At 41.2% G+C, this 17,018-nt stretch overlaps 1 long non-coding RNA gene across 1 annotated transcript; it reads right to left on the bottom strand.

Moving 5' to 3' along the window:
• Window positions 1-9,673: 9,673 nt before the first annotated feature.
• Window positions 9,674-16,675, bottom strand: LOC129709023 (uncharacterized). Its single transcript, XR_008725446.1, has 6 exons — window positions 16,639-16,675; window positions 15,529-15,555; window positions 14,590-14,616; window positions 13,440-13,454; window positions 10,706-10,732; window positions 9,674-9,699 (listed from the first exon to the last, which is right to left on the bottom strand). It is a non-coding gene; the product is annotated as an uncharacterized LOC129709023 (long non-coding RNA).
• Between the last annotated feature and the right edge of the window lie 343 nt (window positions 16,676-17,018).

Here is a 17,018-nt window from a genome sequence, read left to right as displayed (position 1 = left end):
ATTATCCTCGCCTGGCACAGTCAGAGAGCCAGATCACCAGGGGAAGGCAATGTTTTTCCATTGTTAAAAATATAACTAGAGATAACAACCAGGGATAATGAAGAAAGGATAGGCCGGTAAGCCTCACATCAGTAGCAGGGACGTTAGTTAAGGTATTCGTTGGGATAGACGTTGCTTGGAATTGCAAGAAAATAGATTAAGTGGGGACAGTGAGAGTGGCTTTGTGTTGTGTAAGTCATGTCTCTGTACTTTATTGAAGTTATTTTCGGGAATAATTATTGTGAATGCTAAGGTTACAGCACTGGTGTTGTCGCATTAAGGCACAATGGCACGATAAATACAGCGGAAAACATGCCATTCGGCTCTGCGAGACTTCGTCGCACGGCGACATCGTACACAAGCAGCATCCCTCAATTCCAACATTCTACAAGCAGCATTCCACTCGGGACAATTTACAAACCTGTACATCTTCGATATGCGGTAGAAAACGGTAATATCCGGCGTAAACCCAGGCGGTCACAGAGATAACGTACAATCTCCATACAAGCAGCACATGAGGTCAGGATCGAACCCAGGTCGATGGCGCTGTAAAGCAGAAACTCGACCGCTGCGCACTTGAAAGGTTTCTTCATAGTAGGCGGACTAAAATGGGACTAGAATGTACATGCATGGCGACTCCCTTTGACGACCATGCCAGACCTCTAAATCCTGGATCTCGGGTACTGCTCCGAAGTCTGAAGTGGATGCACGAATATGTGAAATTATTAAAGAAAATCATAAAGTTTGCGAATGCTTAAAAAATTCAGAATTTCAGCTGAATTTACTTTTCTGTCAGTATTGAGTCTCCTATTGCTGCAGTTATGCATTAATTTAATTGATGAACAATTTAGTAAGTCCGTTCATAGATCAGAATTGAGGTGAGAACGGAGATCGAATTACCTTTGTTTTTTGAGCTCGTACATTTTTATCAGTACATTGGTATCGAAAAATAACATACGCTGCTGAAGTGGAGGAAAGATGGGGCATAATCTTGTTTTGATCCTTTATAACCCATTCTTTGCAACTTCAATGTATTAAAGCGAAATGCATTCATCTTAATTTATTAAAGGTAAAACATAGGTTTAGTTATCTGCTCGTTGAACTGAAATATGACAGCAATCACGCAGCCCTTATGATACCAAGGAAGGCCAAGAGACAAATGGATTAACAAGGCACAGGGCGGCACAGGGGCGCAGTGGTAGAGTTGTTGCCTACGCGGTAGAGTCCCTGACTACGGAAGCTATCTGTACGGAGATTGTATGTTCTCCATGTGACCTCGTTGGTTTTCTCCTTGTGCTTCGGTTTGAGCCCGTGCCTCCAAAGACGTACAGAGTTGTACATTAATTCGCTTCGGTAAGACGTAACGTTGTTCCTTGTGTGCGCAAATTACTGTACTGGGCGATCACTTCTCTGTGCGGTCTCGGGGGGGGGGGGGGGGGGGGGGGGGGGGGGCGAAGGGTCCGTCTCATCGCTGTATCTCTAAATGCGACACAAAACAATAAAAGTAACCCAGTAATCCGCCTGAACATTCCATCCGGACAGTTGTTGTTTCGAAAAGTCACCTATGCGTGGGGAAAAAAACATACAGCCATTACAGGTAGGTTGTTCTATAACTGAGGCATTCATTATGGACCAATGGTTCGGTAATGTCCTTCAGGATTGCAAGCAATCTGGGAAACGTGCCCGGTTTTTATAACAAATGACCAACTTTGATATAATAATATTGTAAAGTTCAAGAATGTTTAGGCACGGCAGCTGGAATTGACCTCAACGGCCCACAGTCTGCAGGTTACCCTCCATGCCAATATATGCGCAGAAAAGAGTGTACATATTTAGCGTGTACGAGGTCCAGTCATATATCGTCATATGCATATTGTTGTTTTTTCCCGAAGAAAACATGCAGTAGCAATGCTTATGGAATGAAAAATAAAACTTTTGTTTTGAAGAAGAAGAAGCATCTGCAAACGAAAAACTCATAATTGGCTCACCAGAAATGTTGCCTCGAGCACTAAATGTTCTCTGTAATGGTATTATTATTGTTTGAGAATTCTGACATCTCCTGTTGCAATTCGAATTTTGAATTGAATGGTGGAATTGACGTTTGATCAGTCCGGCATGTTTTAATGGTTTACCATGGCTGGCCAGCTCACGTTTGTTGATAAAATGTAGTGGTGTGCATTGTTATTAAATCATATAGGAAAAGTGGTATGCGCAAATATACAGGACTCTGGAAAAAGAAACATTTTGCCTTAATTTTACAAAATCATTCATTTGTTCATATCACCCACTGTTGTGTGAAATATATTAATGGAGATTTTTATTGAGTTTGATTTGATTTTTAGTGTCATCGATCTAATAAATCACCTCCAGTGAGACCAAACGTTGCCTTTCGACTGATTTTACGTCCATGGAATAGACACACTGGCTTGAAAAGTCGTGATTACCTTTTTTCTTATTTTCTGTATTAAAAAACAAACAGATAATGAAATATAAAACCCTATAAGATGCTTATAGGTTCCATCTTAATTACACTGAATATATTTCTTCGGATCGCATGGGAAACGAAAACTATATTGAACTCCATTGATTCAACTTTTAGTAAACAAAATCATTGTATTAAATGTTAACCCTCACATCATTTGCCAGTATCCATTAATAATGAAATTGTTTCATTCAATTTTGTCCTACCAACCTGTATCAATATTCAGTAGAAAATATTACCCATGCAGGCGGCCAACCTCATTGTAGATAACATCAATAAACACGCATGGTGCAAGTCCAAACCACAGAGCAGCCAGTGGATGTTCCATTCCCGACACAGCGTTATGCTGCCCTGCTTGGCGCCTGTTCGGCATATTGAATGCTTTATTCTGTACTTTGTTCGCAAATCATCATGTTTTCACCAGCAATATTTCCTAGGGAACATCTGAGAGCTGCAGCATAACTCTCTGACTATCAAAAACATATATTGTGAGCATTTCCCAGTACATTCCTGATATTTTCCATCGTGGAAAAAAATCCATCCCAATCCAACCTTATTGCGATGAGTAAATCGGTCACATCGCTCATTTTTACCACTGAGTTTGAGAACATTGTAATTTGCCGCACACTGTTTTTTTTGGGGGGAGTGGTTGTTTTCCTTCAGCTGGATAGCTCATTAGCGTTAGTCGTTAGCAGTCCTTTTGTTCTCTTTGTATACGGGTTCCGTGACATGCTATGTTGTTTCCAGCTTCTGTTCTACGTCTTCCCCAACGGCATGATGCGAAATGAACTCTCTTCCCTACCCACCCAAAACCCGCCATATTCTGCAATGGATGTCCAGACATGCGCGCAACGCTCCAAATACTCCAAATACTCCAAATACTCCAACTTACCATAGTCTTATATAATTGCGCCACAATTTATTGAATCGTTTACTCATTGAGGGTATTGTCCATTAATTGTATATATTTCTATTTACATTCAAACTCCCAATATGAAATATATTAAAACTGCTCGAATTACAGTGCATCTGCCAATGTATCCGTCCATTTGTGTAGCTGTTCGATGCCGTTCTCGATTATTATAGCATCACTTACATTCTTCCACCATCGTAATAGTAGTGTTCTCTTCTAACAATCACTTCTCCATTCATGTGCAACACGTATCACAAACGACAGAGACACTGCTACAGATAACGTTGGTCTCCATCGGTCACAGACGATCAGCCAGAATAACGCCCTTCTACCTCAATTCTCTGTGTTCTATTAGTAAATAGTACTGATTCAAAATTACCAGGTAACTGTGAATCCCGTTCGTCTTCACCATCCAGATCAACATACCTCAGGGAATTCCATTAAATACCTTATGCAAATCCATGGGAATTACCTCCATCATAGTATTCTTATCGATTGCCTTCATCAACTCAAACATAGAAACATATAAAATAGGTGCAGGAGTATGCCATTCGGCCCTTCGAGCCTGCACCGCCATTCAATATGATCATGGCTGATCATTAACTCAGTATCCTGTCTCAGTATCAGTAGCCTTCTCTCCATACCCCCTGATCCTTTTAGCCACTAGGGCCACCTCTAACTCCCTCTTAAATATAGCCAATGAACTGGCCTCAACTACCAAAATCCTCATGTTAATAAGGAATGACCAGCCGTGTAAAAGGTCAAGCACACTACCCCATATTATCAATGCGACAATATATCGCTCGCAACGAATCCTCTCCAATAGCTACTACACAACTGACATGAAGCTCATCGGACTCTAATTTCTTGGATTATCTCTATTTATCTTCTTGAACAAAATACCAAAGTTGACTACTCACCGGTCCACAAGTACTTCGCGTAATGTTTGCAAAGTTGTTAAGGTATTCCCCAAGGTCCATACAATCTATTTTCTCACCTCCTTAACAACATGACCTATAACCTTTGAACAATTGCTTTGGATTATCTTAATATCATCTGCCAGATCCATCTCCTGCGCTATTTGAGCCCTCCCGGATTATTTTTTTAGCCTCCGCCTCAGTTCCCGAAACTCAGCTCCAGAGATACACTTGATCGCACCATCTGTTTCCTCCTTCTCACTCGTGACGAGAGACCAAATTGCTCTCGTCGTCCAAGCTTCCCTACACACACCTGTCTTGGCAATCACATTAACATGCTCGTGCTAGACTCATTTCAGCAGATGTTTTATAACATCCCACTGATATTCATGTTCCTCCAAACAGCCTGGTTTAATCACATTGAGCGAGTTTCTATCTGATACCGACAGTGTTGGCCTTGCCCATTTTTTAATTTTAACTCGTGCGATAGTCATGTCTCTATCGGAAGAATCTTAAACCCAATATACCAACAGTCGCTGGTCCCAAAATAATCATCCACGTACACTTCATCCACTTGCGCCTTCCAAATTCCCACGACTAGATCATGCGTAGCCCGCTCCGGTGTGTGAGCCTCTACATATTGCCGGAGGAAAATATCCTGAGTACTTTTTTTTTGTTTTTTAATTTATATAGCACATTTTTAGTCAACTTGCATTGACCCCAAAGTGCTTCACATAATTACATTACATTTAAACACAGGCAAAGGTGGGTGAAGTGTCTTGCCCCAAGGACACAACGACAGTCCCTCCAAGTGGGATTCGAACCGGCCACCTTCCGGTCGCCAGCCGAACACTTAGCCCATTGCGCCATCTGTAGTCCAACGCAGTCGTCTTTCTTACAGTTTGGCTTTCTTCCCAATCAATTGTTCAAGCGCTTTTGGTTGCAACATGCGCCTTAATTTAGTTCAACAAAGAAACTGACAAGTTTCTTTGACAAATCCTTTGACAAATCCTGCCCCTTCTAAGCCTTCTGCACTGTGCCATTCCCAATCAATATTGAGAATGTTAAAGGTCCCTATTTTGACAACATTATAAGTCCTGCAGCTACCTACAATCTCATGTCACATTTGCTTTTCCAATTTCCGTTCCCTATATGGGTGCCCTTAGTGCATAACCAAAAATATGATAACCGCTTTCTTGTTTCTCTGCCTCACCATATATCCTCACTAGATGAATCGTCGGTAATGTCACATCTGATCTCCGTCGTGACATGCTCCTTCATCGATGACGCAACACCCTCTCCAAATTTACCCTCACTTCCGTCTCTCCTGACGCAGCTGTACCCTGGAAACTTCAGCTGCCAGACCCGCCTCTCTCTTAGCCAGGTGTCTTTAATGACTGCAACGTCATAATTGCACATATGTATTAATGATCGGTTCATCTACTTTACCCGTCATTAATATAAATGCAATGTAAACCATCAGTCGCCCTATGCTCATTGCCTTCCTCCTGCTATTCCGCCCCACTAAATCTTCTCTCATCACCCGCCAGATCAACTTCCACCCTCTCATCTGCCTTCGTCCTGCACCAAACGTCTAATATATCTAAAACATGACCTCCCAACTTGTGTACTCAATACTTTGAGTACTGAAGTTGATGAAGGCCAATGCGCATAACACTTGTTGACCTGCATGTGACGACATCTTCAAGGAATCATGTACCTGCACTCATACTCCCTTGCGCTTTACAACTATTCCAATAGTCCCGTGGGGGGGGGGTGGGGGGGGGGGGGGGGGGGGGGGGGGGGGGGGGGGGGGGGGGGGGGGGGGGGGGGTGGGGGTGGGGGGGGGGGGGGGGGGGGGGGGGGGGGGGGGGGGGGGGGGGGTGGGGGGGGGGGGGGGGGGGGGGGGGGGGGGGGGGGGGGGGGGGGGCCTACTGATGCTATACTATCCAATATGCAACACCTGACATTTCCCGGTATTAAATTCCATGTACCATTTTAGAGTCAAGTTCCTGACTCTCATTTTTCCACATTGTCCCGAGGTCATCCAGCCGAGGCTTCACTTTACGAACGAGGTTTCAATTTGCTGCAGCGCGACGAAATTTCCACATGTGTAGCCAACATTAATGTGAGCATTAATACCAGCAGTCTTCTTCATCTGCCACACACTGGAGGGGGATATTAACTTACTCGCCATCGCCCATCAACTGAACCATATCCTCGTATCATCCTCCAATTGCTTTCTTGCCTCAACATTTTTGCTAAAGATATTTGAGATAAAGACTCACACTTGACCTCGACCCAGCACTTGAACTCGACCCAGCTCTTGATCGCGACACAGCCTCACTTCCAATAGGCCGATTAGCTGCACCTTGCCTTGCTTTAATTTGCTACTCCATTAACCAATTTGGATGCTGCAACAAACCAACGGACTTTCTGCTCCAAGCTGCAGTTTCTGCTCTGAACTGCAATTCAATTTCTCAGACCTGTCCCCGGACCACCTTTTTCATTTTCCCGCGACCGGAATTCAAGATGCAAACAATCGACGAACGTGATGCTCCATTCTGCGTATCCTTCTCCAACCTCTAAGTATGAATCATCCCGCTCTCACGTTAACCCAATGGCCACTGGGTTTGATTCCATTGCCTCGAGTAAATGACGCTGATGTTTCACTTTCTTTATGCAGCCTATGCTTTTATGAACCGTTATATGTTTTACACTCAGCATTCTCAATTCCAGTAGAACAAGTAGCCCTTATCTCCTGAGACACAGGAAACTGCAGCTTGTTTTCAAAAAGAGACACGTAGTAGAAGAGTAACTCAGGGTGCATCTGTTGCAAAGATAGAGAGATGATCTTTCGTGTCTGCTCTTGATTCGGCCGGAATGTCGGAAACACATCTATCCGCGTCACTCGGAGGTGCTGTCTTACCTGTTGAGTTACAACAGCTCTCTGCGGCTTTCCATATCATTCGCTCGGTAACAACCTCCTCAATGCTTTCAAACGTTTCCTTTATATTGACACACTTCAGACAGTAGTGAGAGCCGAAATGTACTCTAAATGTGGCCGCACTAATCGCAATTACCGCAATAATATTTTCGAACTCTTCTATCATATAACATGACCGAGAAAGGTCATTTCCGTTTAGTTACGGATTCTATGCGAGAAAAACTACGTTGACTATGTAACAAAACTTCTGTTTTCTCTTCCCATCTATCTAACTACCTATGTTATGGAACTACGTACCTGCGGCGCTGGTTATCTCCCTCCAAATTGCCGCAGTATTGCACATAGCATGGCACCAATAGTTAAATAGATAATTATCCCGAGAACGCGCACCAAACAATCTATGTTTGACGGACATATCGTCCAACATATTCTCCACTGCAACACACACATAAGGCTAGTTCGCATTTTACTAACCAGATTCTTGTATTTTGCTTTGTAGTGAATCTATTTCTAGTTATAAGAAAACATGATATTGATAACTTTAATTCGGAATTGTTTTTTCGATGAAATATAACGCATATCTAAATCTGAAATAGTCAACAGAACTGAAACGCTGCCATAGTAGCAATGGACTGAGGATGTTGGGTAACTACAAAATAAATGCTGCCATGCCACGCCAATCACAGACACGCCACTGTGAGAAAAAGTGCTTCCTCGTCTCCGTTCTAAATGGCTTATTCTTAAACTGAGGCCCCTGGTTCTGGACGTTCCCCAACATCGGGAACATGTTTCCTGCCTCTGGTTTGTCGAAGCCCTTAACAATCTTTTTGTTCCAATGAGATGCCTCTCATCCTTCTAAACTCCAGAGTGTACAAGCCCAGCTGCTCCATTCTCTCAGCATATGACTGTCCCGCCATCCCGGGATTTAACCTTGTAAACCTACGCTGCACTCCCTCAATAGCAATAATGTCCTTCCTCAAATTAGGGGACAAAAACTGCACACAATACTCCAGGTGTGGTCTCACTAGGGCTCTGTACAACTACACAAGGACCTTTTTGCTCCTTTATTCGTTTCCTCTTGTTATTCGCTTTCTTCACTGCCTGCTGCACCTGCATGCTTACTTTCATAGACTGATCTACAAGGACCCCCAGATCCAGTTGTACTTCTCCTTTTCACAACTTTGACGCAATTTTGATAGTAATCTGCCTTCCTGTTTTTGCTACCAAAGTGGATAACCTCACATTTATCCGCATTAAACCTCATCTGCCATGCATCTGCCCACTACCTCAAACTGTCCAAGCCACCTTGCATTCTCATAGCATCCTCCTCGCAGTACACACTGCCACCCAGCTTTGTGTCATCTGCAAATTTGCTCATATTACTTTGAATCCCTTCATCCAAACTATTGATGTATATTGAAAATGGCTGCGGTCCCAGCACTGATGGGATGTTACCTGAACCGCTGAGTTACTACAGCAGTCGGCGTCTATATTTTGTAAACCAATATCGCAGTTTGTAGCTTCCAAATTGAAATTTGTTTGTAAACTACTAAAATTACTTTGATTAACAATGAATTTACGTCTTATTGTACACATAATAATAATAATAATGGATGGGATTTATATGGCGCCTTTCTAGATACTCAAGGCGCTTTACATCGCATTATTCATTCACTCCTTAGTCACACTCGGTGGTGGCGAGCTGCTTCTGTAGCCACAGCTGCCCTGGGGCAAACTGACGGAAGCGTGGCTGCTAATCTGCGCCTACGGCCCTTCCGACCACCACCAGTCATTCACACACATTCACACGCATTCACACATGTACAGTAGTCAATGATCACGCTACACGCATCCCACGGTAACGCCGAGCGACTAGATTACTGCCGTCTGCGTTACTCTTTGGGCAAGTAAGGACCTTCAATAACATGAATTCCTTAACAATGTATTATTTTTAAAGTAATGGCATTGACTTACAGCCGAATTATCTACGATCATACCGTATTTCAATATATTAAAGGTAAATTGGGATCACATTTAAATAAGAGACTACAGATGATGGAAAAAAAAATAAAATATATTGCTGGAGGATAAAACATAATGCAGGAATAATGTAGCGGTTCAAGTAATATTCTACACGCAAAGGGCTGGTCGACATTTTCCGACGGGTTCCTGCATTAACCCGCACAAATTCTGATTTTGCAATTGCAATCGCTGCTATCAAGAATAAATTGGGGTATGTATCATGAGCCCGTCGAAATTGAAACGGCATTCACTGAGATAGCTTGACAATACTTTAATATGCCCCTGATCACCATTGCACCGTCAAGCCAAAAGTCCATTCACATAACGGCGAAATTGAATAGAGCGAACGAACCTGTATCTTTTGCGTCGAGGTCAAGTTCTTAAAAATGAACATATTTAACAGGTTTTCTTTGTTTGATATTAAAAACAAACGCTATTAAAAGTAACATTCAATGGGCGCATTCGAAATAATTTCATTGACAGCCTGATTTGTCTCGGAAGCTACTTTATTAAATTTAGTCAGATTGATGGTAAAGAGTTTCAAGGATTAAACAGGCTACATTTAACCGTGTATTCTTGGCAATGTATGTGACGGTCTCCGTGCATTAAATGTATTCATTTATTCTTAGAACACGTCTCACAGCCCAATAAGTTTATGTCGGTTCTCGGGCTTTGCTTTTCAATAAGTACTTTATCGGCACATCTCCTTAATGTTTTCACGTTTATGGTTTGCTAGTTCGCTGTCATTCATCTATAATACGTTTATATATATCCGGCATCATAGCCTGCATTACGTTCTGATAATTATATCCATACCGAAACTAAACATCCAATTCTGTACCATGCGAATGAGATTTGAATGATATGAACGTGCTTGGATTATGATTTGTAATCGTAAACAATGGATGGATAATTACTCCAGCTGCTAATTCTATTTTGATCTCCGGGGATGTGGGTTGACTAATTTAATTTAAAAAGATGTTCTGCTCTAATATTTGTCAAAACACATATGGATCTGGTGGGGTTGGAATAGCACGCACTTCACGAAATGTGACTTCGCACTTCACGAAATGTGACGACAATCAGGCCTCTTTATATTGGCACTTGACAAGAGGGTGAATGGAAGACGGATATACGAACTGCTGTGTTGGTTTACTATTGTAGGAGGCAAAACGAAGTTATATTTGGTACTCAAATCATATCGCTATTAAAATACGATAGTCTCTCCATTAAATGCAGATATGCACGTCATATCATGTTAAATCGTTGTTATTACTTTAGTTGACAATAAATGAAACCTACAGAATGCAAAATTAATGCAATCCCGAATAAGGTCAAGACATGACAACGTGGTCATGGCCGCTACGGCATTGGTGAGAACTTACTGCACTTTTCCTGAAGTATTCCAAAGTCTATACAGATATAAATATATATATATATTTACATCATTCGTGCATTAGAACAATCACTGCAATTCATATGAACATGTCTCAGCAGTTTACCCGGTGATTCGGGAAAATTACACCATCAAAGCGATCTGAATACCTAATTCTCCAGCGTAGTATACATTCACGCAACCTGACGACAAAGCTGTTTTGCATATTTTCTACAACAAGGGATCGCGCTATGTGAATGAATTTGTTCTGTCACTGTCGAAAAAAACGAATGTGACCATTGAGGCGTACAGATGTTCCTCGTCGGATTATAATCTATCTGTTAATTTTGAGTAGAGGAACACGGTGACTTTTGGAACGTAAGGGGCCTTTAAGCATCCAACCTGCAAAACCTTTATGCAACAAAGCTGAATAATGAAAATTCGAGAAACAAATGATATTGTAGTTTCTTGCACAGCATTCAATGGAGTAACCATCTCAGCAAATTCAGCAGCAACTGTATGTGGACTGTTCCAGAATGGACAGTGTCCAAAGGTTGCCGCCACCGTAATGGTGATTTATTTTTGAATATACATATAATTAGCATTTGTGATTAACTGTGCCAGATTTTAAAACAATCTAGACCTTGTTGAAATAAAGAAATAGGTAAAAAATAAACCGCAGATGCTGGTTTACCAGGGGAAATCACAAAATGCTGAAGTATATTAGCGGCTCTGTTAACACTGGAAGACATGGATATGTGACGTTTTGTGTCGCGGCCATCCACACTCCTCCTTTGAATAAGTTCACTCTCAGTTTGAAGGCGACACCCTCCTCTCTCCCTACATGGACAACGTTATCTTCCTCTCTCCCTGCTTTTAATACGTCATCTCCCTCTCTCTTACTTTGAAGAAGTTCTCTTTCTCTCAATAGCATCCTTGTTTCTACTTGTTCAAATAAATGCGCGTTTCAAGAAAAAAAACGATCATGGGCACTAACTGGGCCTTATGTTGAAACCCCATTTGTTCTTATTACAATAGATGTTCTAGTAATCAATACTGAGGAACATTACCGAATTTACCGAGACAGCCATTTCTTTCAAGGGGGAGCACCCGGCTACATAGAAACATAGAAACATAGAAATTAGGTGCAGGAGTAGGCCATTCGGCCCTTCGAGCCTGCACCGCCATTCAATATGATCATGGCTGATCATCCAACTCAGTATCCCGTACTTCTCTCCATACCCTCTGATCCCCTTAGCTATAAGGGCCACATCTAACTCCCTCTTAAATATAGCCAATGAACTGGCCTCGACTACCCTCTGCGGCAGAGAGTTCCAGAGATTCACCACTGTGTGAAAAAAGTTCTTCTCATCTCGGTTTTAAAGGATTTCCCCCTATCCTTAAGCTGTGACTCCTTGGCCTGGACTTCCCCCAACATCGGGAGCAATCTTCCTGCATCTAGCCTGTCCAACCCCTTAAGAATTTTGTAAGTTTCTATAAGATCCCCTCTCAATCTCCTAAATTCTAGAGAGTATAAACCAAGTCTATCCAGTCTTTCTTCATAAGACAGTCCTGACATCCCAGGAATCAGTCTGGTGAACCGTCTCTGCACTCCCTCTATGGAAATAATGTCCTTCCTCAGATTTGTAGACCAAAACTGTACGCAATACTCCAGGTGTGGTCTCACCAAGACCCTGTACAACTGCAGTAGAACCTCCCTGCTCCTATACTCAAATCCTTTTGCTATGAAAGCTAACATACCATTCGCTTTCTTCACTGCCTGCTGCTCCTGCATACCTACTTTCAATGACTGGTGTACCATGACACCCAGGTCTCGCTGCATCTCCCCTTTTCCTAGTCGGCCACCATTTAGATAATAGTCTGCTTTCCTGTTTTTGCCACCAAAATGGATAACCTCACATTTATCCACATTATACTGCATCTGCCAAACATTTGCCCACTCACCCAGCCTACCCAAGTCACCTTGCAGTCTCCTAGCATTCTCCTCACAACTAACACTGCCCCCCGGCTTATTGTCATCCGCAAACTTGGAGATATTGCCTTCAATTCCCTCATCCAGATCATTAATATATATTGTAAATAGCCGGGGTCCCAGCCTTGCGGCACCCCACTAGTCACTGCCTGCCATTGTGAAAAGGACCCGTTTACTCCTACTCTTTGCTTCCTGTTTGCTAGCCAGTTCTCTATCCACATCAATACTGAACCCCCAATGCCGTGTACTTTAAGTTTGTATACTAATCTCTTATGTGGGACCTTGTCGAAAGCCTTCTGGAAGTCCAGATACAACACATCCACTGGTTCTCCCCTATCCACGCTACTAGTTACATCCTCGAAAAATTCTATAAGATTCGGCAGACACGATTTACCTTTCGTAAATCCATGCTGACTTTGTCCAATGATTTCACCACTTTCCAAATGTGCTGCTATCCCATATTTAATAACGGACTCTAGCAGTTTCCCCACTACCGATGTTAGACTAACTGGTCTGTAATTCCCCGTTTTCTCTCTCCCTCCCTTCTTAAAAAGTGGGGTTACGTTTGCTACCCGCCAATCCTCAGGAACTACTCCAGAATCTAAAGAGTTTTGAAAGATTATTACTAATGCATCCATTATTTCTGGAGCTACTTCCTTAAGTACTACATCTAAATGATAATAACACGTCATTACAAGTAGAATGATAATCATAATTATTCAGATTGACATTCAGGTGTTCGAAGACTTACCCTCTTTTGATTTTGCTAAAGCGATATGAAGAAACGATCATTAATGAGAACAAGTGAAATGCATCTGTTAATAATGCAACACGATGGTGGATCTAATAAATCATGGTAACTATTTTTGTAGGAGAAGAACCTTACAAGTAATATGGTGAGGACTTCGTTGTAACGTTACCACAAAACAGTCACTTAACCGCCGAGAGATCTAGAATAACATTTTATTCCTGATAGGGGCATTATTCCCTCCTGAAAAATCCAGTAACCGATGTTAATATGCAGAACTATAGAATGTATTCAGGATTATTGAAAGCACTCCGCAATGAATTGAGCGTCATCACTATAGATATTTTTTGGAATATTATAGCGTAAACCGGAGTAAAAAGAATGCAACAATATTTTTTTTAGCAGAAAACGGTTTGGAATGAAAGATTATCAGAAAAAAGACAACGACTATTTTCTGCAATCTTGGTCGACAGCAATACACTACATTTGCACTGTCAACGTCTACAAGGGAAACTACCGTTTTTTTGGCTAGGTTTCTCTCAAAACGCATCAGCTTCATTTGACCTATTTCAGCTAAGAACGGGAACGTCAGAATGAAAATTATTGCAAAGCACTTCCAGTTCTTCAGCCATGGTAATGCCACAGTTATTTCAGACCACTTGATCATAAAAATGAACTCCATCCCCGATGCCACATTTCAAGGGATTCGATTGTTCAGCGGTGTAACTAGCCATCACATTATTTGAAACAATTTTGAATGCAGGTCAATTACGATTCGTTTTACGACATCCTACATCGTGAAGGTGTAAGTGTTCAAGACCTTTGGCATTGACTAATGGTGTATCTTTTATAATATCCATTTGTACACGAGGTAAGGGTGCCTGCTCATTTCAAATTACAAGCGTCAACGATGGAACAGCAACAATTAAGAATATACATGGCAGCCTGATTTTCTGTGCTATGTCATATGAGGGCACTGAAAGCGTCTGTTAAGAGTGACGTATTACACCGAAAAAGTCACGGAGTAATTCTATTGTAAATTACCTCAATAGATTACACGATGTATTCGCAAGTAAATATCCGTTCCATTTCGCTTGGTTATATGAAAATATCATGACCCAAACCAGGCATAAATGAGGCAGGCTCGACCTACCGTAACTTGCATCGCAGTCTGTTAGGGCTGAACACCAGAAAGTTCATAATATTCAGCACCAAAAAGCGACATAAACCACATTGAACTATGCCGTTATAAGTAAAGTTATGAAAGATTATCTTAAAGCATGCATATTTTATCGTTGTTGCAATAAATGTAATCCTATGGAAAATGTACGTATTTCATAGAATTGGCATCAGCAATCGTGGATTAATAACTCAATTGGTTGAGGTTCAAAATTTATATTTCCCACTGTCGAAGGAACACGCAGGTATTTGAATCAATGAAAGATGGAAGACCTTTCAATCGTTGGTAAGTTAGATAATAGTAACACTTCTTTATCGACGAGGAAGGATGCAGCTCATGCATTGTGTACAACCAATACCGAGATAAATTGTATATTGAATACAGATGTGCCAGAGGTTAAAAAGCCAGTAGAGGAATCAGTGATATAAACTATGCGACAGATTCTTATTCAATTATCGGCAAGGGGGCATTGCGTGAAGGTGAGTATAGATAGGTATATATATTTTTCTCAATGAAAGCATGGAACATTGAAAAGTACAACATAATATCTGTACCGAACATGAAGCCAAACTAAAACAATAGCGGTTCTTCCTGCACGGGATCAATATTTGGCACACCCTGCATTTCCACGTGCATATCTCAAAGTCTCTTAAGCGTATCTGTCTCCTCCACACCCTGGAAGCTATCCGTCTCTGGATAGAAAAGTCCACTTTCTTTAAACTATCCTTATCCTCAAATGATCCCCCTTATTTTAAAAATATTAAAAATGGTGACGCTTTAATATTGAAATGTATCTGCATCCATGCTAAGAGTTATGTACAAATGAATGTGGCAATTAACATCAGCTGTTGTTCCGAAAGTTCGGGATATCAATAAAAATGTATTTAATTGTATGTAATTAAATATTCTTACCCTTTTCATTTGCCTCGATATTTCTTTCTAAAAAAATATATAGAATTAATCAACATGTTGAATCTATATATGCGGTTTAAGCAGCGGTTTTTTCCAGGAAACATGGCTGGAAATCATTTGCGTACAGAGTTTCTGCTGTGAAAAGCGTGGTTACAAAAATGCAAAGAAGAGATCTCATACTGGATCTGAACAAATAATCTATCTATTATTGTTGCATGGTTTAATTACACCGATGGACGTCTAGGTGTAAGGAGCAGTATGACTCCAGTCAATGATCAACCAGCAATGTCGATATCCAATTGGTGTGCAGATCTTAATTACGTTAGGGTGGATTTCAGTTGACATATTTTCTTAAATTGTCACAACCGAATAATTCCCAATGCTATGCTGGCTTTGATGATCCGTTTTGTATCTTAAATTTGTTGCGATTCAACCGTCAACGGCATATTTGATATCGACCTGCGGTTTCATGAACACTTTCAAATCACTTCGTTGACAAAATATTTAAAACTATTTAAAACGCAATTAATACTAAACGGGTGAAACATTAATGCATCCGATTTCAAACATATTCAGTTCATGGTGATTCAAATAAGGATTTGCTTCAATGTTAACATTTTCATTGTCGTCGCTGAAATCATTCAAGTAAAGAAATACAGTCAAGCTGCGTTCAGTCGTAATGAATCGATAATCTGACCTCCATTCATCAGTATTTCAGTGACGCAGTGAGCTGATGCATCGTGTACGAATACAACGGGGCATTTTAGAGTGCAACTTGCACAAGCTCTCCGTAAAGCCACCAGCCAGCCAGCTGCGCAACGCGAAAAGAAACAACACCATGCCCTCCTCTTCGACTTTCTTTGCATCTCCACACACAACACGTATACCATATATAACATAGTACGGTCTACAGGATTGTCTGTCTATTTTATATGAAAATTATACGTGTTACAAAATAAATTTAGTTTGTCTACATAAATTTGATCGTACTTTGATTTCAATTCCTGTGAGCACTTTTACTATCAAGTAACGTGTTCTTATTTCACCGGAATCTTTAAATCTTGGTTACATACAGTACAAACACACATGTAAATTAATTGAAAGTCTCACCTAAATTCTCCACGTTTTTACGGCAATCTTCCAGGCCTTTAATGTGGAAGATTACATGATCAATAACTGAAACACCTTAACGGCTATCGACATTTAACCCAGTTTTGTTTTGGTAAAGCCGGTAATTCAGATATGCAGGTCACGCATACAACAGTATTCTCCTACGGACTATTTCACGACTAGTTCAATTCAAAATTGACAATTATTCGATGGACGTAGATTTAGAATCGTAAAATAATCTTACTTTGTACCCCACGAAATTTCACAGATCACTGTCAACTTCCTCGTTGATAGCGATCAATCCGAAGATATATTCCCCTGTTTGTGCCCAAGTTGCGTGTTTATGTTCTGTTGCCAAGTTATAAGAAGGAATATAACAG

This window comes from Leucoraja erinacea, chromosome 24, assembly GCF_028641065.1.
Source record: "Leucoraja erinacea ecotype New England chromosome 24, Leri_hhj_1, whole genome shotgun sequence".
NCBI classification, from domain to species: domain Eukaryota; kingdom Metazoa; phylum Chordata; class Chondrichthyes; order Rajiformes; family Rajidae; genus Leucoraja; species Leucoraja erinaceus.
This window is presented reverse-complemented; position numbering and strand designations above follow the sequence as displayed.